The 23,616-nt window shown below is 34.5% G+C and overlaps 1 long non-coding RNA gene across 1 annotated transcript; it reads left to right on the top strand.

Annotated features, from left to right (window-relative positions):
• The first annotated feature begins 2,842 nt into the window (after nt 1-2,842).
• LOC149957794 (uncharacterized) lies at nt 2,843-20,212 on the top strand. Its single transcript, XR_016478273.1, has 3 exons — nt 2,843-2,927; nt 5,631-5,725; nt 19,032-20,212. It is a non-coding gene; the product is annotated as an uncharacterized LOC149957794 (long non-coding RNA).
• The last annotated feature ends 3,404 nt before the right edge of the window (nt 20,213-23,616 follow it).

Genomic DNA, 23,616 nt, shown 5'->3' with positions numbered 1-23,616 from the left:
TATAGCTTGATACAAATTGGATCCAATGTCCAAAATTGGATCAAGTCATTTTCGTAAGGGCCGAGTGACATCACTGCAACTTTGAGAAGTATAACTATTAGAGAACCGACTAGAGTGTAGAAGACAGGGAACAGACTTAAAATAAGACGACGCGTAAACCAAAACCAAACCAACGAGGCTACCTTTTAAGGCATTTTTTCCTAACCTTGGGCGAAATATCAATTGGATCCAAATTTGATACAATTTTATTCGATCAAATTAATTTGGATCAAACTTGGATTCAATTCTTAGTTAAAAGATTTTTTATCCAAATTTGATACAATTTTATTTGATCAAATTAATTTGGATCAAACTTGGATTCAATTCTTAGTTAAAAGATTTTTGGATCCAAATTTGATACAATTTTATTTGAACAATTTAATTTGGATCAAACTTGGATTCAATTCTTAGTTAAAAGATTTTGGATACAAATTTGATACAATTTTATTTGATCAAATTAATTTGGATTCTACTTGGATTCAATTCTTAGTTAAAAGATTTTTGGATACAAATTTGAAACAATTTTATTTGATCAAATTAATTCGGGTCCTACTTGGATCCAATTCTTAGTCCAGATTTTTTGGATCTAAAATTGATACAATTTTATTTGAATAAATTAATTTGATCAAATTAATTTGGATCCAAATTTGGATCAAACCAATTTTGATCAAATTTGGATCCAGTTCTTAGTTAAAATTTTTTTTGGATCCAAATTTGATAAAGATCATTTGATCAAGAAATAGTTGATCCTTATTTGATCCCTTCAGGATATAGCTTGATACAAATTGGATCCAATGTCCAAAATTGGATCAAGTCATTTTCGTAAGGGCCGAGTGACATCACTGCAACTTTGAGAAGTATAACTATTAGAGAACCGACTAGAGTGTAGAAGACAGGGAACAGACTTAAAATAAGACGACGCGTAAACCAAAACCAAACCAACGAGGCTACCTTTTAAGGCATTTTTTCCTAACCTTGGGCGAAATATCAATTGGATCCAAATTTGATACAATTTTATTCGATCAAATTAATTTGGATCAAACTTGGATTCAATTCTTAGTTAAAAGATTTTTTATCCAAATTTGATACAATTTTATTTGATCAAATTAATTTGGATCAAACTTGGATTCAATTCTTAGTTAAAAGATTTTTGGATCCAAATTTGATACAATTTTATTTGATCAATTTAATTTGGATCAAACTTGGATTCAATTCTTAGTTAAAAGATTTTGGATACAAATTTGATACAATTTTATTTGATCAAATTAATTTGGATTCTACTTGGATTCAATTCTTAGTTAAAAGATTTTTGGATACAAATTTGAAACAATTTTATTTGATCAAATTAATTCGGGTCCTACTTGGATCCAATTCTTAGTCCAGATTTTTTGGATCTAAAATTGATACAATTTTATTTGAATAAATTAATTTGATCAAATTAATTTGGATCCAAATTTGGATCAAACCAATTTTGATCAAATTTGGATCCAGTTCTTAGTTAAAATTTTTTTTGGATCCAAATTTGATAAAGATCATTTGATCAAGAAATAGTTGATCCTTATTTGATCCCTTCAGGATATAGCTTGATACAAATTGGATCCAATGTCCAAAATTGGATCAAGTCATTTTCGTAAGGGCCGAGTGACATCACTGCAACTTTGAGAAGTATAACTATTAGAGAACCGACTAGAGTGTAGAAGACAGGGAACAGACTTAAAATAAGACGACGCGTAAACCAAAACCAAACCAACGAGGCTACCTTTTAAGGCATTTTTTCCTAACCTTGGGCGAAATATCAATTGGATCCAAATTTGATACAATTTTATTTGATCAAATTAATTTGGATCAAACTTGGATTCAATTTTTAGTTAAACGATTTTTTGGATTCAAATTTGATACAATTTTATTTGATCAAATTAATTTGGATCAAACTTGGATTCAATTTTTAGTTAAAAGATTTTTTGGATCTAAATTTGATACAATTTTATTTGATCCAATTAATTTGGATCTTATTTGGATCCTACTTGGATCCAATTCTTAGTTAAGATTTTTTGGATATAAAATTGATACAATTTTATTTGAACAATTTTATTTGAACAATTTTATTTGAACAATTTTATTTGATCAAATTAATTTGGATCCAATTTTATTTGATCAAATTAATTTGGATACAATTCTATTGGATCAAACCAATTTTGATCAAACTTGGATCCAGTTCTTAGTTAAAAGATATTTTTGGAACCAAATTTGATAAAGATTATTTGATCAAGAAATAGTTGATCCTTATTTGATCCCTTCAGGATATAGCTTGATACAAATTGGATTCGATGTCCAAAATTGGATCAAGTCATTTTCGTAAGGGTGAGAGCTCCAAAATTTATAAATTTTAAGCGGAAAAGCGTGCTTTTCACAACACAGGTTTTATAAAATGTGTTTCGTAAGTCTTCAAATGTACACGACGCAAAAATCTATTTCGAAATCCCATCGAATACTTGTAGATCGAATTCGTGGTTGGGAAACTACTAACACGAAATAGCTGTCGTTGAGCGCAATTGTCAGGATGTAAAGCGACAAAATAAACGTCAACATTATAAGATTTTATCAAAGCATTTTGTTAAGCCTAACAGACGTAGAGCTCCAAGTTGGTAGGCTTAAGAACCACGTTGTAAAAGGCTGATAGCATAGACGTATATTGGCAAGGTATTTCGAGTTATTAATATAGATGATGCCCTTGACAGTATTAGTTTTATGTAGTAAGCTGACAGTGACGGTGCGTGTTTCGTTGGCGCGAGTGGGCTGTTAAAATAGGTGAACCTTTATATTTGACGCGAGACTGGATTGGAATATACACGTTTGGATTGGACTCCGTTATTTTTACCACAATCAAGGTAGGTCATTTAGTATTTAATACTTATTTCTTATCAATTACGTTAACGATTTTGCATATCACTGCACATCATTAATATGATTGTAGGTAACATGAAGACAATAAGTATGACACTTCAGGACTATTATCCATATCGCCAATTTTTAATGATAGTCTGTTTCAAAAATGACCGTTTAATTCCGGGGTGACCAAGTTCCTAAAAATCCATTATAAGGTTCAACTCTATTGGGTGCCTGGTCATAGGGCGCATCATGGTAATGAAAGGGTCGACACACTGTCCAAAGAGGGTTCGGAGACTAGGTTCTTGGGTGCTGAACCTGCTGTTCCAATACCCAATGGCCTGGTTCGCAGCCATGTTCATGGCAATATGGCTGAAAGACAGCTTAGGTTTAGGCTTGAGACAGATGTTCAGAAGCAGGCCAAAGAGTTTATCCCTGGGCCTTCTATAAAAGAGCGAGTGAATGGCTCTCGCACTCTAAGAGTAGTGCCAGGTTGTTTATTGTCCTACTCTTAGATCACTGCCAGCTTAATAGACATCTGCATTTGATTGCTATGTGCAAGGCATGCCTTGCAGAGGAGGAAACTTCCTCTCATGTTCTTTGTGTCTGTGATTTTTATGCGGCTCAAAGGTTTGAGCATCTTGGTATCTATTTGCGCCGACCAAATAACATTCAAATCGGGGAACATTTATTATGTCTACGACGATGACCAGCATTTTATCTTTGAGTCGCTGATAAGGAAGCTTACATGTAGCTGCAACAAATCTAGAAAGTCTGGAAAATTGCACAAGTGTTTTAAAAATAATTTAGTAATAGACCTTTCTATAAAGTAACATTGGCCTTCATGTTTTGATGTTGCTGCTGCGTCACGGGTGACGTATCGATGACGTTTCACTACGTAAAGCCCTAGACATAATAGTAATTTCGACGAGGCACCCTGTTTTTAAGCGTAATCTGAACTGAACTTCTACGTATCTCGTGGCGAATGAGCTACATAAAAACAAGTTCTGCAATAACGTATTTATTTCAACTTATGGAGAATGAATCACAGTGGAATTTTTTTTCCGGTCATCGGCGTTCACTTTAGTCACGTCGGAAGACGTTTTCAAAACCAACGAGATACCGATCTGATTTCATGCCCTTTTTAATTGAAAGGAGCTCATTGTTATTAAAAAATTATAAATCTCATTCAATATATTGTTAAAACTACTATACTTTAAGCTCTTGTCAAATTTACAAACGAGCCAATCAACGCGAGAGGTACTTTTATGTCCCGCCTTTTGGGTATAAATTTAGCTTAAGTATCTTGTTTTGATTTCGCCGCTAGCGACATCTGTCGAAAAAAGGGCTTCTTTTTGTCGAACCGACACTAGCATTAAAATGTCTCTATACAAAAACTGCTATTCGATTCCGGCCAAACGATTTCCCACGGGGTTCGTACAAAATTTCCGGAATTAAATTCACTGACATTTCCAGGTTTTTCCTGACTAAATTGCCAAATTTCCCTGTCCATTTTTGTAGATAAAATTTATGTTTTGAGGTAAAATCTTGAAAAATGTTAATTATGTATTTTTAATACATTTTTCAAAAATTTTTTTTTGGACAATTTAAAAATTCCCTGATTATTCCCTGACTATTGGGAATCATTTTCAAATTCCCTGACTTTTCCCTGACCTTTTCGAATTTTTTTAAAATTCTTTGACTTTTCCCTGACCTTTTGGAAATATTTTCAAATTCCCTGACTTTTCCAGGTTTTCCAGGTATTCCAGGTCGTGTACGAACCCTGTCCCATCATAAAAATCCTTGAATCTATATAAAATAAAATAAATTTACTCGACAACGAATTTTTCTCGTGCACAAGCTTTAAAAGTTTATTATAAAAACCCGACCGCGGTTTCGGTTACCTTCATGGTACCATTTTCAAGAGTGAAACCCGATTCACCTTACATTGTGACTTATATACAGAGGACTATATAGGGTGGAAAAATCAGCTTTAGCTGAACATTGTCATAACTTAAACCATGACATACGTTGGGATAACATCACCCTTCAAAATGAATGTAAAAATCGGTTAGAATTAAACATTAGAGAATCGTATTTAATTAAAAATAATAAAATTAAAAACACATCCTTAAATAGAGACTTTGGCTCCGGAATCGAATATCTCAACAATTGGAAAAAAAATTGTTCCTAAACTTTTTGTGTATTTTATCTACTTTCTGATTTAATTTCATTTTTTGGAATTAATCCTTTTTCTTTTATCGTATATATATTTTTTAATAGTCCTCTGTATATAAGTCACAATGTAAGGCGAATCGGGTTTCACTCTTGAAAATGGTACCATGAAGGTAACCGAAACCGCGGTCGGGTTTTTATAATAAACTTTTAAAGCTTGTGCACGAGAAAAATTCGTTGTCGAGTAAATTTATTTTATTTTATATACATTTTGCGCAAGTTACTTGCTAACTCTTAATAAAGATAATCCTTGAATCGTAAACATTTTAAAACAAAAAAAACTAATCTTCAAAATTGCGGAATCACCGCGGAAAACGCCGAAAGGAAAAAAATGTTGCTACGCCTATTGTGAACAATTTTCGCACGGCGTTTTGCGTCTAGTGTGGCAACTTGACCTTAACCTTTAGATATTTTAGTTTTTGTAAAGTGGCTATAATATCATGCTCGACTTATACTTAATTCATTTTTAGATAAAAAATGAAGAGTTGTCAGTGTTTGACATTTGTGTTTCTGACGTTATTGGCGCTGACAGAATTTAGATCCGCCAAAGTGACGACAAAGAGAAGTAGGTCTAAACAACTAGCATTGTTTCTCATAACATTCTGCACTCTTACGCTTTAAAAAAATGTGTTGCAATAAAAACCCCATTTACGTTACGAAAAACGTACAACATCTTTTTAACTGGCTCCTCTGAGAAAATGTCATGTGCGGAAAATGTCTAGATTCCATAACTGGAACAAATGGCTCTCCTAATTAAAAGCAATGAGGCTTGGAAAATAGTCTTATTTTAACACCTTTAAATTGAAACTGACTAAAGAAGGAAAAATTTTGGAAATTCATTCGAACCAACTTCTCAATGCAATTTTTCACGATATAAAATATTTGATAAATGATTTGATGTATATTTATGCAAATAATATAACAACATTTAGATAGATGATACTATGAATTAATTACCTGTTTAGGGAATATATGATACTATGAATTAATTACCTGTTTAGGGAATATATGATACTATGAATTAATTACCTGTTTAGGGAATATATGATACTATGAATTAACTACCTAGGGAATATATGATACTATGAATTAATTACCTGTTTAGGGAATATATGATACTATGAATTAATTACCTGTTTAGGGAATATATGATACTATGAATTAATTACCTGTTTAGGGAATATATGATACTATGAATTAATTACCTGTTTAGGGAATATATGATACTATGAATTAATTACCTGTTTAGGGAATATATGATACTATGAATTAATTACCTGTTTAGGGAATATATGATACTATGAATTAATTACCTGTTTAGGGAATATATGATACTATGAATTAATTACCTGTTTAGGGAATATATGATACTATGAATTAATTACCTGTTTAGGGAATATATGATACTATGAATTAATTACCTGTTTAGGGAATATATGATACTATGAATTAATTACCTGTTTAGGGAATATATGATACTATGAATTAATTACCTGTTTAGGGAAGATACAACTTGTCGTGCCCTGGTCAATTGAGCCATCTTGGCACTCCTGGTCAAGACACTAAGTAACTTGAGCTCATCACCTTTATAAGTTGAATTAAACTTATATAATAATTAAAAACACCTAATTCATTTATCTAAGCCGAACACTACAATGAAACGAAGGGGATACTTGTTATAATTTCTTTTGCTTTGAATAATATAAATTCAATTCTGCTTAAATCGCTAAAACTACTTCGACCAGACAGAAATAGACCGTATTTCCAAATACGCAGGGTGACCACAGAAAACTCAAAAATATCTAATAGGAAAAATAGGAAATTTGTAATCGATTTATACGATTTGATATAATTTTTTTCCCCGCAAAATACAGGAAAACATAGGATAAACCTCTTTAAAATTACAGCAAAATATGGCTTTCAAGTACTTATGAATTGAAAATCCATAGTTTTTAAAAGGAATTTTTTTAAGTCAGCGAAAAATTCGAATATTTTTAAAATTATTTCTAAGTTTGTAGATTTTGATATCAAAAGACATAATTCCAATATAGGAAAAAATAGTGTAATTATAGGAAGTTATAGGAAAAAATTATAAAATTTGTAGGAGGTGTGGTCACCCTGCACGCAACAACGAGGAACAACAATTCTTATCGAACAGGATGGGCACCTTCGGAACTTTGCTCTCAAGCTAGACGCTTATTTCATTCCCAAATACATCACCCCCGATGCTAAGAATTCTAGCATTCCAAGGACTGCACCTTATTGCTCAAACACATGACTTACTGACTGGTAGAGCTGATTCATCCTGACGGTATTTCCACAAAGTTTTATGATACCTTCCCGTATCACTGAAGGATATCATTTCAACAACCACGTTCGCAAACGAGTATAAAAGGTTCAATATTTCCTTTTTGAGCTCCGCAAGCTTACAAAACAGCGCCAGTTCAAAGACGGAATGCTGGATGAGATCAATTTGGACCTATTTGGCAGCGGAACCAATCATGAGGGCATGCAGCAACTTTGGTATTCGGAAGAAGAGACTCACTTTTAAGACTCCCTCCCACAAAAACGCTAATATCTATGGAAAATGCCTAGTGCAACAGCGAAATCCTTCTCAAACAGAATGGCAAAGGATAACGCCTCAACGAATGGTCCAATTGGGGTTAGTAAAAATAAACACCACCAAAAGTCTAACCGTTAATGTAAGCCAAACAACAGAAATGGTAATGATCAAAGTCATGTCAACAACAACACTACCAAAGGAAAAGTATAGTTAACCAAACACCAGCATTCGTTGTGCGAGAACAGGACATGAAACGGAGGATTGTCCATACAGACCTTCTATTGACTAAAAATTAAAAAAAAAGGCTACCCACGAAACCAGACAATGTCTCTAGAAAGATCCGAAGGAAAGGGCTCTTCAGACTCGGGTAAATCAGATTAATACAGAGGAGCACACTGACACTTCTGAGTATGACAGCATTGCCACTTCCAATTCACTGCGTTAGTCAAGATCATGCCAATAACCTCATAACATGCCAGATAAAGAACAGTCCGATCGTATTTGAGATGGATACTGGTTCAAGGCACACGTTGTTGTCCACTAACTCTTACCAATCACTGCTAACCGCACAAAGCGAAACAAATTTGGAAATAACTTTGGATTAAAAAAAGGATGTATTTTCTCGGCGTGTGAAAGTTGAAAGGCATCAGAGTGAACCTGCCCTAGCAGCGCCAAACAGTCGGTTCAATGTCGAAGATAAAAGGTCACCCTACCAATATAACCCAAGTAAATGTAACGTTGGTCCAACGTGTAAGACAGTCAGGCAAACGGTACGTACGAACGGCCATGTTATGTCTGTTAAACCATTTTATTACGGGTTTAACCTACCTGTTGGCAGAATGTCGAACCGACCATTTTCTGACATCTGTCCCATCGGGTGGACAATCTTCCGACTTAAAAAAAGGGTGTATTTTCCAACCTTTAAGGGTTTTTTCTTGTCCCATATTTAACACCTTAACAGGTTTATAAAGTATGTTATTCTACACCTTAAAAAGCAGTTTTCCTGCTAGGGTGTTTATTACACTGTTTGGGGTATTTATGTCCTCCGTTTTGGTTCCTTTGTTAACAGTTTGTGGTATAAAACTATTCCCTTGAGGGTTATTATCTACTCCTTCTAGGGTACAAGACCACTCCTTTTAGGGTACCAATCGACTCCCTTCAGGGTGTTACACTACCCCCTTCGGAGTTCTACAATACTCCCTTAAGGGTTCTATAATACTCCCTTTAAAGTTTTTAACTACTCCCTTTAAGGTTCTAAACTACTGCCGTAAGGGTACTACAATACTCCCTTTAAAGTGTTAAAAGACTCTTTTTAGGGTACTAAACTACTGCCTTAAGGGAGCTACACCCTTACCAGGTGTTAAATCACTCAATTTACGGGGAAATATAACACCCTTTATACACCTTTTCAAGTGTTTAATTTTGGACAATAAAAATCCCTTAAGTGCGTTTAAATTAACATTAAAGAGTGTTTTTTTACAGATATTACACCCTTAATATACCATTAAAACACCCTTCTTGAACAGTGTATTTTGCGTTGCTGGGGTACTGACTGTCACATGTGATTAACAAAAATCGGACCATATTCCGACCATAAATGGACCTTTTCAAAAGGTCGAATTTTGGTAGGCTGCCAACTTAATCCATTAAACAACTTTCCGACTACTTCCCAGCTAATTTTGGACCAGCTTGTGCTGCTGGGGTATATACTGGTATTTCACAAGTTACTTTCTTTTAAATACAAGCATACTGACACAGTATAGGAAGAAATAAGGAGCTTGGGGAAAAGTATCATACAAGATATCAATTTTTCAGAATGAGCTTCACCAATTGTGGCCGTTTTAAAATTAGATGGCAGCATACGAATTGGTGGCGACTTTTAAAAGCACTGTAAACCTAATATTCCGAAGTCTAGAAATCGTGTTGTTTAACCTAGGAATATGAATGACCAGTATCCTGGAATGGAAAACTGTATTCCCCCAATTCGGGCTCCCCGTCGCACCTACGGTAACGTAGCTCGAGCTGAACTTTAACCTAAGCCTATAGCGCCATCTTACGGCAGGCAGCGTTACTAGATTAAAATATCTGCGAGTACATATAATTTCGTCTGCTAGACGTATGAAATAAGAAAGAGTAACGGGTTTTTCTTTGGTTTAATAGTGGAAACTGATTTTAATTAGTGGAGGAAGCTAAATGTTTGGTTTTTGTGGCAAAATATTGTGATATCTAATTAAACAATATATATTTACCAATATTTGTCTCTTTTTTTACTTTGGTAAAAACAGTATAGTTGTGTTTTTGGAAAATTAAATTGAACGTTTTTCCTTGTTTCATTGTAAAAACTATAAAAACACGTGGCGTGCCAACAACTAGCAGACGATAATATTTTCTTAAGTTCAAAGTATTTCCACTAGATGTCTATATTGTATTCAGTTCAATGGTTTAACGTTGCTCAGCCTAACTACCCAGTCTACCTCATAATTTCCTCTCCATAATTTCCATCCTCCTAGGTTTAACTAGGGGCTTGCATAATCACCATTATGTAGCTTAAGATATTTCTGGCTCAAATTGTCCGGGGTTTTCCCGGGTTTTCCATAAATAATGCGTTGAGGTTATATTCCCTTTAAGAAAATTAACTGAAAGGACCAAAGAACCCATCCAGGCGGAAGACCGAAGACTGGAAACTTTTAAATCAGGAAAACTAGAAGGCCGCATTGCTCGAATATTAACAAATCACAAGAGAGCACAAGTCGTAAATGGAAAATCTGCGGTTGATATAATGTACCGAGGTGGTACTATCCTTATACGACTGGATATCTGTAAGTTAAAGTTAGTAAAACCACCTATGAACTTTGATGCAGTTAAATTACGCGAAAAGGTAAAAACGTCCAAAAAAAGGGGGGAGGGGAAGCTTAACTCCAACAAAATTAAAATAATGATAAAACTTTATTCGCTTTACGTAATCACTTCAGCCAATCAGGAGCTAGGCGTTTGTCGTTGACTCGATCCACAAAACGTTTCGGGAATTGCATGATTTAACCAAATTATTAAATAATCATAAATAAAGGAGTTTATTAATAATATTCTTACCTATTTTTTCTATGAAAAAGATTTTAAAATAATTTTAGAAATGAAATGTCGTGCTTAGCCTTGGCACTGAAGCTATATAGTCAAATTTCGAAACAATTCCCTTCAGTCACGGCCCCCTGCACGCGCTCGCTCCGCGTGCACTCTGCTCGCGACGATAGCGGCCCCGGCAAAGAATTTCATCCCCATGTATTATCGCGACAGTGAGAATTTCCCGATAGAGGCGCTGTTGAGCCCGCCCTAAATTCAAATATATCAGTCGATTTTACATGTATTTTAAAGGCGGGAGAATTAACTTGTTCGCGGTTGCTTCAACAGTTTAGAAGAACTACTTCCAATTTCACCTTGAAAATTCAACCAATTCACCATTAAAAAGTAAGCTTTCGATTGAAAGAGTTTTTTTTTAAAGATATTGCCATAATTTGAATTATATCAGTTAATTCCTAAGCCTACTCATTGTTCGTCAAGGTTCTGCTTTGTAAATAGCTTTCAATACAATATTTGAATAAGATCATTATTTCTTTACATTTGTAAACTGTGAGTTTTTAATTTTATTCGTTGTTATTGATTTTATTATTTAAAATTAAAAAAATTTCAATAATTAGTTATAAATTTTTAATTTTTTAAGTAATAAATCATTGTATTATATAATAATTTTTAAATATCTAAGTAATGTTTATATTTTATCACAAAACTATTTCATTCAATTATATCGAATTAATTTATTTTAAAAAGAATACATCCATGATTATATTAGCTTACTGTTTGTGTTATACAGAAATGTGGTAAATTTGTTTGTTTTAACAGATAAACCTGCCAAGCTTCAAAAATGCCATACCACCGTTGTTGTGTGCCACTTTGTTTATCAACATCTAAAGACAAAAGTGTAGCATTTCATCAGTTTCCCTCGAATAAAGGTTTTTGCAAATTATGGATTGAAAAAATTTCAAGGAAGGATTTTGGTGTAAATGAAGCCTACAGTTCAAAAGGGAATCTGGTTTGTAGCTTACATTTCAAAGGATCGGATTACTGTGAAAATCTAAAAAAACGCCAACTTAAAAAGGGAGCTATTCCATCTGTGTTCCCTCAGTATCCAACTTACATACAACCAAAAGAAACAGTTTCTTCCTGAAAGACTACTGCCAGACAGTGTCCACCTGCGAAAGTTTCCGAAGGAGAATCAACTTCAGCTTTTCAAGAAACAAGAGTTCATCAACCCGTTTCTAGCATCGAAGAGCAATTTGCACCACATGAACTTGATACGCTGCAGATCCCTCTTACTTTTCCTGATAACCCAACTCACGAAAACATCGAGCAAATGAAGAGAACAATTAACAACTTGAGGTGCAAAGTTTGGAGACAAAATCAGAAGTTGCAGGATCTGCAAAAGGAAAAGGACTCTCTCTGGGATCAACTGAACAAAACCAATACGCCTCCAGTAAAAAAGGTTCAACAACTTGTGTCTCACGCTGACGAAGGAAATGAAGATGCTATTTTCTTGTTGAACATAGTTTGCAACTATAAGAAAAAGCGCCCTACGTGGAATGAAGTTTCCGTAAGACAATGTGCCATATGGAACTTTTCTTCACCGAAAGGATACAACTTCCCAAGACGTTATCGCATTCTATCTTTACCATCCAAGCGAACGCTCAAAAGATATGTCGGAGGTATTAATGGTGAAACAGGCGTGTCACCAATCATCAAAGAAAGACTGACGCAAGAAGCGAGTCAACTTAAGCCCGAAAACCGATTAGTCTCGCTGATTATTGACGAAATGACCATCAAACCGCAAGCCATCTACGATAAGAAATTAGACAGAATCTTCGGCTTAAAAGACACTACAAAACACATCAAAAGTGCCTCAGCTACAGCGAGTACATCAGGGCCTAATGTCAGTACATCGGATCAAGTTGAGCTTCCAAGACCTCAGGATCCAGTAGTTGCCAATCAACTTCTATGTTTTTTGATCAGTGGAATTTCCATCGCATTTAACTTCCCTGGTGCGTACTTTTTCTCAAAGAAACTCACAGGTGAAGAGCTTTACCAGTTAACATTGTCGGTTATTCAACAAATAGAAGCTTGCGGATTTATTATCTTTCAACTTTCAGTTGATAACCACAAAACCAATTGTGCAATGTTCCGCTTATTAGGAAATGGTCCACGTACCACCCTTATTCCAACAGTTCCACACCCTGAGGATAGAGAATCAAGACTTTTGCATCTCAGTTTTGATCCTAGCCACATCATCAAGAACATCAAAACAAAGTTTCTCGAAACTATCAGTGAAGAAGGTTCAGAAGATGTGTCAGGCAAGTATGTCATCGAGCTCTACGAGCTACAGAAGAAGGAAAACATCAAAGCCGTTCGTTGCCTTACAAGAAAGGCGATTTATCCAACAAATTTTGAGAAGATGAATGTGAAGCGAGCCATAGATATCTTTTCTCCTCCAGTCGTAGCCGCTCTTCAGTATCTGAAGACCTACCCAAGAAGCCATCCATTAGCTGACAAGTTCAAAACAGCTGGACCTACTATAGCATACATGAAGACTATTCAAAAATGGTACGATATGCACAATATAGGCACCAAGAGCATTGGATACGAGACTAGAAATCCAAACAAGCTTCCTTTTTTTTCAATCGATGACGAGAGACTTGCCTGGCTCAAAGATGATTTGTTTTTGTATCTGGATAGTGTACTATCAGAATGCGAGAAGCCAGTTCTAACAAAAGAAACACATGAAGCTCTTTACATAACTAGCATGTCCACAATATCTCGTGTGAAAGACCTCCTTGAATCTGGCTTTCATTTTGTCTTGACAAGAAAGTTAACCAGCGACGCTGTCGAAATGTTCTTCAGTATCCTAAGACAAATGTCCGGAGGCAATGACATGCTGGATGCAAGAGCTACAATTTTCAGTTTAGAAAATATTTTGAAGAAAGGGACACTTGCAAAATCAAATCCCAAAACATCTAACGTTCCTGTAGACAGCTTTTTACAACTACCAGCTAGGCTTGATGCTGGACTAGAGGAATTAGAAAGAATGTCAAATACATTTAACCAAGACAAATTGCTACCATCCGATGTAACCGATTTACTCTGTGGTTTGGACGAACAGCCAGAAACGCAGAGAGCAACATTAAAACTAGCAAGTGTAACGTATTTGGCTGGCTACGTTACTCGGATCATGGAGGAAATTAAATTGTGTCAGTTGTGCATTGAAAACGTATCGCAAGCTGATTCAAATTCACCATTAGTAGGACTGATAAAATTTTCAGACAGAGGTGATCTAAGATATCCCCGACAATCTTTTATCATGTTAATGGCGACGGTGACTACATTTATTGAGAGAGCTGTGCCCTACCTGCGAGAATCACCCGGAATATGTCAAATCATTGAAGCTCATTTATTTCCAAGAATTGCTGCGTGTCCATACATCCAATGTGATTTGGATGATGAACACTCTAATCAAATCGCAGAAATAATTTGCAAGAAAGTCGTACCACCAATGATCACCAACATCACAAAAACTATATCAGCCAGATTTGAGCGAGTGAAAGAACTTGTCACCAAACCTCTTTCACGGAAGGTCCATAAGGTGTAGTTCATATTGCATCGACTTCTCAAATGGTAAGAAATTTCTATAAATTATTTATCACTTATATCATCAGTGAAATTATGGAATAATTTTTTTTTACCTTTAGCTAACTGCAAAATACCATTGATTATGAGTATGACAACTACAACCTACTATGATCAACATCATCTGCTAAGACCAATATCAACCTAATCAAGATTTGAAAGAGTGTATCAACGCCTAAAGTCCCGAACAACATTGATCAGATTTGCGAGTGAAAGATTATGTCAATGAGCCTCTATCTTGAACAGGTTAATAAGGTCTAATATTAAAAAATTTCGTAAGTATTATACGTTTTTCTTGTCTATGGTAAGTCCAAAAAGATTTTTCTCTTAATCTTCCAAAAAATAACAAAAATTATATTTTCAGGTGATCATTGGCCAATTTTAAAGGGATGGTGAACGTAACTTTCACCATTAATGAAAGTAAAGTGTACACGATCTCTTTAAAGGCCCCTGTCAAAAGTACAAGATCTATCGGTACAGAAATATCCTTTCTGTATTTTGTTTTAGAAGTTTAATTAATTACTTTGTACTTTTGACTTGAGACGCTAGAAGTTGGCTTCGTTTAATGTTTTTAATCATTGCCAACATGAGCGGCGTACCAGCCTCCACCTCGGTTAGCGTCGGGAACTTAGGTTTTAAAACTAATTACAATAAATTGAAAATTAAACTAAAATCACTTTCACAAAATCTTACATTTTATTAAAACAACTTTTGCTTCCATTTGATTCTTAATTGAAATGCATTTAGTTTTTAAGGCTTATGCTAGATGGTACACGCTTTCTGTTCAAAAGAAAATTATAACAATTAGGTATGTATATGATAAAACATAGCTTTCAATCAGAGGCAAAGAATCTACGTATTGCCTTTTTTTCAATCTTGCCATATTGGTGTCTCTTGTCTCGTTGTTCAGACATGGAATAGCATTGGTGAAATCTTCAGAAAACTCTTCTCTTCCAAACATAGGCAGGACACTTTGACAGAATTCTTAGGGAACAACCTTTTCTCAGTAAATATTATTCTTATATAAATTTTATCTGATTCCAGCCCAGCACTCTGAAGACTTCAAACTGATTTGTACGAAATTATCCAGCATTTGATTCAATTCTCTCAAAAAGAATAGAATTTCTACAATGTTCATCTCCTATAGAACAGTAGCGTTTCCAAAGAAATTTGATAAATATCCATTGCTTAGTTTTTTTGGCCTATGCTAAATCGTACACGCTATCTACTTAAAAGAAAATTATTACAATTACATAATACACATGGCTTATTTAATAACGGTAAACACAGCGAAGTAAATTCTTTATAGTCAAGCCCATCGTATTTCTTGTTTAATTCCTTGGGTGTATAATTTATGTTTTTCTTCAATGACACTGTTGATATTATACCAATAAACTGACTGTTTTGAAAATCATTAGGCATTTTGACTCTTAGTTCATCGTAGATTGCATCTTTGAAAACCTGTAAATGAATAATGACAGACCACTGTTAGAAACCATGTTTTAAATATGACACTAATCAGAATTACAATTAATACAATTTGGTAAATAAACAACAACCACTTTTAAATTAACATTTACAGGTATATTTAGTTATAAAAACATTCCATTGAACCATAACCTACCTTTTCAATATCAGTAGAAAGAAAAAGCTTTTACACAACTTCCTTAGATTATATCCATTACTGTACTCAAGTTTGTTTAAATCTAAAAAATCACTAATTTGTAAAGCTCCTAATGATTTATATAAGAAATGTAAATATTATACCTACTTACTGACAAAAAACCTAGGCAAATGACTTCTGAAAACCACGTGTTCGTTTGTTTACTTTTCTTTCGAGTAACGGTGCTTGCGCCGTCTTTTGCTAGAAGGCTGATTTTTAATAAATTATTCCGCGAAATATTTAGCTTCAAAAAATCTCGAAAAGCGTTTAAACTGTTCATTAATAATTAACTTAAATATGGTATAAGTAATTTATCTCTAAATTTTATATTTTCTAAATAAGTAACGAAATACCAAAAATTCGTAATCTTTCCCCTAACATTTCAGTGTAAAGTTTAGTCTACATTTTTCCCGCGACGCTGTTTTAGCGCTGGCGACCCCGCCCTTTCACTGTTGCGGTTTTAGAGCGATTGCCGGGGCCGCTATCGTCGCGAGCAGAGTGCACGCGGAGCGAGCGCGTGCAGGGGGCCGTGCTTCAGTACAATTTTTGAGTGGCGGCGCGTGACCAACGTCATAATAACTAAAGGCGGATGCACACATAGCCTTCGCGCGCGAAATTTCGCTGGCAAATCGCGTCGCGTCGCGTGACTTAAATAGAATGGAAGTCATGGCGCATGGGCGCGTGCGCGAAAATTCGCAGGCGAAATCGCTTGCAAACCGTGGCTGCGTTCAGAAACTGCCACCTGTGAGTCCGCTGAGTCACCGCTGACACCGGTGTTTTACTGAACGGCATTTTAATTTCGGGTATTGACGTCACGATAGTCGTCGGTGAGACACCTAAGTCACCGAAAGAGATAGTCGGTTTTTCCGATGACTGACGTCATTACTGACGTAAAACTACTGTAAAAGCTACGGTATTTTAAAAAACACCGATAACTGAAAAAAAGCGTTCAGCAACCTACGACGTAATTATGACGAAAAAGCTCATCGGTGGAAAATATCAAATCCATCGGGTTTTTTTCCGTTGACTGTTTCTGAACGTACCCCGTATGTGTGTTTGGGCCTTAAGCCCCTCCCATCATAGCGACTGAGGCTGATATTCATGGTTGAAATGAATACATTCATGGAAATACTATGTATTTCTGGAAATACTTGAATTGAAATACCATCAATATCATCCTATTCGGCTTTCCGTTGCTACGTGTTTTGAAATTGTAAATGTTTAGGCTTAGCCTCTCTTTTCGGTTTTTTCGTAAGCCAGATTCCCTGCATGGTACTGATGCGCTCCAATTAACTAGGGTGAAACCGGTCTACCGCTGGAAATTCTGGCTATGTTAATTCCATTATAATTTGTTTTTCACTCGAAGATCTAGGGTTTAGCATTTTTGGCCCCCCTTTTTTGTGGATTTCTGTAACCCACTGAAAAAGGCCGCAAAGGAAAAGTTGGGTGGCGAAGTGCTTAGAACTATCGCCTCGCAAAACGTGGAGCAGGTTTCGTGTTGGGAGCTGTTGGATCGCGTCACTTGAAGAGCTTGCCAACACCCTCCTTCGCAAGAAAATAGTTTACTGGGGCCTGTGTGGTTCCGGAAAAACCAGGACGCGAAATAAATGTTGTAAACAAACCGAATCAGAGATTTCACCAACTCAATCATTCCAGCAACTCCATTGACGTAATGTGTGTCTTTTCTATGAAAGAATTCCAAAAGGGAGGTACACCTAACGAATCAACAGTAACTAGCCACCAAATAAACCACCCGAGTCAACGACTGCAACTACTATAGCTCAACTAGCTCCAGTCATCATGGTGAAAACTAGCCAAAACGAAACTCCATCAAAATGAATCCTACATTGGCGGGAATTCCTACCAGAAATGAATATTCATCCTCAGAAACGGAAACGGAATAAGAAGCCATTTAAATCAAAACCATTCGCTTATGTGTAGCTATCCAAAAGGGATCTTTTCGCGAGGGGCAGGTCACTTCCATTTTGGGTGCGTCTTAATCATAGTAAAATGATTAAATCAGGGTAATCATGATTAAATCAGGGTAATCAAGATTAAAAAATCTAATCAAGATTAGAAAATCTAATCACGATTGAAACGAGATTTAATCATTCTAATCATGATCTAATCTTTTTAATCAGGATTTAATCATTTAAACGAGATTTAATCATTCTAATCATGATCTAATCTTTTTAATTAGATTTAATCATTTTAATTAGATTTAATCATTTTAATTAGATTTAATCATTTTAATTAGATTTAATCATTTTAATTAGATTTAATCATTTTAATTAGATTTAATAATTTTAATTAGATTTAATAATTTTAATTATATTTAATCATTTTAATTAGATTTAATCATTTTAATTAGATTTAATCATTTTAATTATATTTAATTATTTTAATCACGATTTAATCAATATAATCGGTCGAATAGATAATTTATCATTAAAATCAAAACTAAAGTACGATTTAATAATACTAATCACGATATAATTTTTTTAATCAGGATTTAATCATTTTAAACAGGTTTAATCATTTTAATCAGATTAAATCATTTAATCATGATTAAATCAGATTTAAACATTATATTCATGATTAAACGTGATTTAATCAACTTAATCGTGATTTAATCAACTTAATCGTGATTAAATTGAATTTAATCAAAATAATCACGATTAAATCGGATTTAATATTTTGAGGGGTGCGTCGTTAATCAAGGAAGTGACCTGCCCTCGTCTTTTCATCAAGATTTTAAACAAGTCACGGCTATATCATGTAACCCAATCTTAAAAACATTTGAGATCTGATTTTAAAAACCAGAGTTAGTCTGGGCGAATGTACGTGTTTCAAACTGGATAGTTAAATGGATAGTTTATCTAGTAAATTGTGGTTAAAAATGAACAATTGCATTTTCAGATGCGGAAAATAGCGCCCCGTTGTTGAAGACCCTGAAAGACAGTCCGAAAATGTGGCAGAAATTCTTCGAAAAGTGGTCGTTTGCGCCGTTCTTTAAAGAATTTGACTTTAGCAGCGGAAACACGAAGGGTCACGCCAGGGTCCAAGCGTCCAGTTCTGCCGCCGGGGGTGCAGCAGTTGCTTCCAGCATTTCCCTGTCTTCGTCATCCTAACGAACTACGATTAGGGTTCGGGATGTGATAAGCATTGCATAATAATCGAGTATCGAAGAACAATTTTTAAACAGACCGATACTCATTTGTCAATTGGAAAGATTATTTTACAGGAGGTAGCGCCACTATAGGCAGATTTTTAAATATCCGATTTATTACCAGGTGGTAACAAATACCCAAGGCACCACCTTAGGCCTAAGTCATCATGCGACTTTTAAAGCCAATAATTCAGGTGGCCGGGCTAAACTGCGTAAGAGGGTGGTGTCAAACCCTTTATGCCACGTAGGAGCAACAAACACAGCACCCCACACAAGGAGAACGCAACCCGTCCAAAGTCGTGCATTTTCTTGTGTACGTTTTCCATTGGTTAGACGCTTTAGCGCCTGCTGAAGGGGAAAATTCGGAAATTGTCTTCCCCCTTTCCGTAAAACGTTCGGCGTTAAGGCTCGTCCAATGAAATTTGTACACAACACTGAGTTAGCGTGTTTAAAGGCTAGCTGCGTTCTCCTTGTGTTTGTTGCTCCTAGATGCCATGCTATCCAACAGCTCCCTACACTTACTAATAACTTTAACCTCAAAAAGTGTTTATGGAAGTTGAAACCGAAACGTAGAAATTTTAAATTTTCTAAGAACCAGTAATAATGTTATATTTGTTTTTTTCTAGCTGATTTTTTCTGATATAAATCTTTTTTTTTATAGTGATTACTAAAATGTCGCTTTAAATAGTGTTGAGGTTGTTTTTTGCTAGTAATAAATCAGTATTTATTCCCTACCACTCAAAATGTTGAAATTGGCGCCATCTGGTATGAAAACATGCATTTAAATTGACCCTCTAATGGCTACGCTATAAATGTTTATTTCCTTGTAAGCAAATCTTGTATTGGTCTAATATCCGTTTCATTTGCAAGAGAGCCAGCTAGCGGTTGACTAGTTTCTAATGTATTATAATCGATGATCTATTTCGAATGCTTAGCCGCTTGTAGACTCTCTGTCGACGAACAAGAAATTTAACTAACATAATAAAAATGTTCTTTAAAAGGTTTGAGATATCTTTTCATAATTATATTTAGTCACAGTATTTCGAAGAGCTAAGTTTTGGCAAGATTTAAATAATGATCATATTTAAATAAAGTTTACATATTTATAACAAGGACGGAACTAGAAGTGACGTAGCGCAAAGATTATCAAGCTACTCCCCTAGCAACACATGGTTTTCTTAAGTAGCAAGAGATTCCCTAAGTGACGTTAGTACTAGGTAAAAACGAGGGGCAGTTCACTCCCATGATTAAATCTGCACTCTTGGTTGATTAAATCTGATTAAATTTGATGGCTCTAGCTTTGGCTGTATTAAATTTAATCCGATTAAATTTAATGTCTGTAGCTTTGGCTGTATTAAATTTAATCCGATTAAATTTAATGTCAGTAGCTTTGACTGTATTAAATTTAATCCGATTAAATTTAATGTCTGTAGCTTTGGCTGTATTAAATTTAATCCGATTAAATTTAATGTCAGTAGCTTTGGCTGTATTAAATTTAATCCGATTAAATTTAATGTCTGTAGCTTTGGCTGTATTAAATTTAATCCAATTAAATTTTTAACCTTGATTACTCCTGCCCCTCGGGTAAAAATTCCCAATCATAAGTCACTTTAAATATAGTTTTTAAATAGATTTAGGGTCCAAAAAGGACATTTTAGATCATGTTGACAAGCGATTTATTATAAAACAAGAAAATGCATACCCAGAATTTTTTCAAACTTTACTAGAAAATATGCAAATGCATTTCGTAAATATTTTATGCAAAGCATTTGTTTAATTGGAAAGTCCCATAAATTTCTTACGCAATTTGTAAAATAGTTCATTTTCGACGAAATTTCAACAGATGTTAACGTAATGCTTTGGTGAAAAGCCAGGATTAATGACGACAAAAAAAATTATTTTTAGTGAGATTGGTGTGATGTAGAATTTGAAATTCAACGGTTACTTTTAATATACCTTTAAAATTTGAAAACTATACGTTTATCAACAATCTAAAGTATCCATATCATTATTGTATGTTTCGCATACTCCACGAAGATTTCATTGGACTCGAAGCTGCCTACAAACTGCCTACGGTTCAAAAATCACCACTAAAATCACACTTATATTAAATTTACTTTCTTATAAATTATATCTTTGCTTTTGAAGAAAATAGCCCTAAGAAAATACATGTTTCAAAATAATTACATTATAGACATGTAAGCAGCTAGGCTAATACCCAAGGCACCAAATCCGACCCAAGTAATTTAGCGACTGTTAATGCCATTAATTCAGGTGGCCAGGTTAAATTGCGTAGGAGGATGTGGCACGAGAGCCAACAGCTCCCTACACACACTATACCCTTTAACCTCAATAAATAAATAAAGGGGAAACCGAAGAACACGGGAGTAGTGAACCCCTTGATGGTAGAGAACTTGCAAACTCAACCCGGAAGATGGTCAGGGATAGTTCTCTGGGGTACAATATTTGCTCCAGACGTACCCTGGTGGCCAGAATTGTCAACGACCGGAAGTCTCGATTTTACCGATACACGGGGGAAAAATTGCAAAGAGGTGCAACTTGTTTACAGTTTGAAAGCCTATAAACAATTTAACGAAAAATTAGGTGATATACATAAATGGCTTAAAAACAATATGAAAAAAACGGAATCAAATGTATTAAAACAAACCGTTGGAAAAATATTAAATTCGCCAAAAGCCGCCGCGAGATGGCGACGTGTCAAGAAATCTTGTTCCGGATTTGTATCGGTAAAGGGGGTAAAATTGAGGGGACGGCAAAAATATCTGGCAGCGTCGTTTGCAACAAACATCTTCAACTCGTAGTATAGTAAAATGTATTAGAGAGAACTATCCCTGTCAGGTTAATTAATCCATGGTTACACTGCTCGTAAGAATTCCTTCCGCTTGTATCTGTATTTTTTGAGAAAAATGCCCTGATAGCGAAAATTTGGGACACTCGGTATAAGTTACGCAAACGGATATTCTTGAATGAAGGTCGGGTGACGGAAGTGTCAACATCAATGACAATTATAGTCGAGCTTTGGCACGTCGCTTACTGGCTCAATCCGAAGATCAGATAAATCTTCAAAGCGACGCCTCTGAATGAAAGCCAGTTCGTATCTTCGAAGGTCTGGTCCGGGAGTCAGGCCAGCAATCTTCAAACGTGGCTGGGCTCGAGAACAAATTTCCCACTAATGGCTAAGTGCTCGACGCTCCGAAATTGCGCGCCGCCGACCTTGCCACTAATATTCGCAATTGCCGACGCCCATGCTCGCCGATAAAATGTCCTAACTACGAAATGTTCAATTTCTAGAAACAACGGCGATTCTAAAGTTTATTGTCTTAGCTAAGGAAATTACGGGTCAAGGGCTTTAATCCGCAATTAAGTTCATTTTATTAAAAGGGTATTAAATTTATAAACTTGCATCTTTTTTAATGTTATTTAACTTTTTAATTTAGTCAATTTGTCAACTCTTTTATGTTAAACAATTTATTAATTCAACTATTTTGGTAAACTTTATTTAAGCGTTAAATTTTTTTTTTATTTAATTAATTTGGTGAACTCTATCAAAAATTAAGTGAATAAATTTATTAATTTAGTTAATTTAGTGAAATTCTTTAATACGTATTAAATTTATACAGTTAATATGAACAGTGTATTATAATTTTTAATTTTTTAAAGAATTTGGTATTATTTTAGTAATTTAATTTATTTGATGAACTTAATTAACTTGCTATTATTTTATAAATTTAATTTATTTTGTTAACTTAATGAATTGGGTATTAAATTTAATAATTTACTTAATTTCATAAACTTTATTATTAATTTATTAATTTAATTAATTGCTGATCTTTATGAATAGGATATTAAATATTTTTTAATTTAATTGGTTGAGTTAACTTTACGAATTGAGTATTAAATTTATTAATTTACTTAATTTGCTAAACTTCATAATTAATTTATGAATTTAGTTAATTTGTGAAGAAAGAATGGCGAAATTATTTTTTAATTAAAATAAATAGTGAATAATTCGGAATAATTAGTGCATAAGGCTCCAAAATTCGAATATATATTTAATGACTTAATGTTTCAATACGATTCATATAACTATGGTAATTCGGCGGAACAAAATATAACTATAGCATCATCGTATTTATAAAAAATAGTTTCCGAATATTTTATTGAAAATATAATGGATGGGTCACCAGAAAATATATTTTAAAATCCGCCACTTCATTTTTAAGTCTAAAATAAAAACTTCAAAATCAAATCTATTTCCTCCATCTAAGAATTAATCTCGACTTTTCCCAAATATTTGGAGTTACCGCGTTTCCG

This window comes from Leiobunum rupestre, chromosome 2 (genome assembly GCF_980474605.1).
Source record: "Leiobunum rupestre chromosome 2, qqLeiRupe1.1.hap1, whole genome shotgun sequence".
NCBI classification, from domain to species: Eukaryota; Metazoa; Arthropoda; class Arachnida; order Opiliones; family Sclerosomatidae; genus Leiobunum; species Leiobunum rupestre.
Note: the sequence above shows the minus strand (reverse complement) of the source record. Positions and strands in the feature narration are given on the sequence as shown.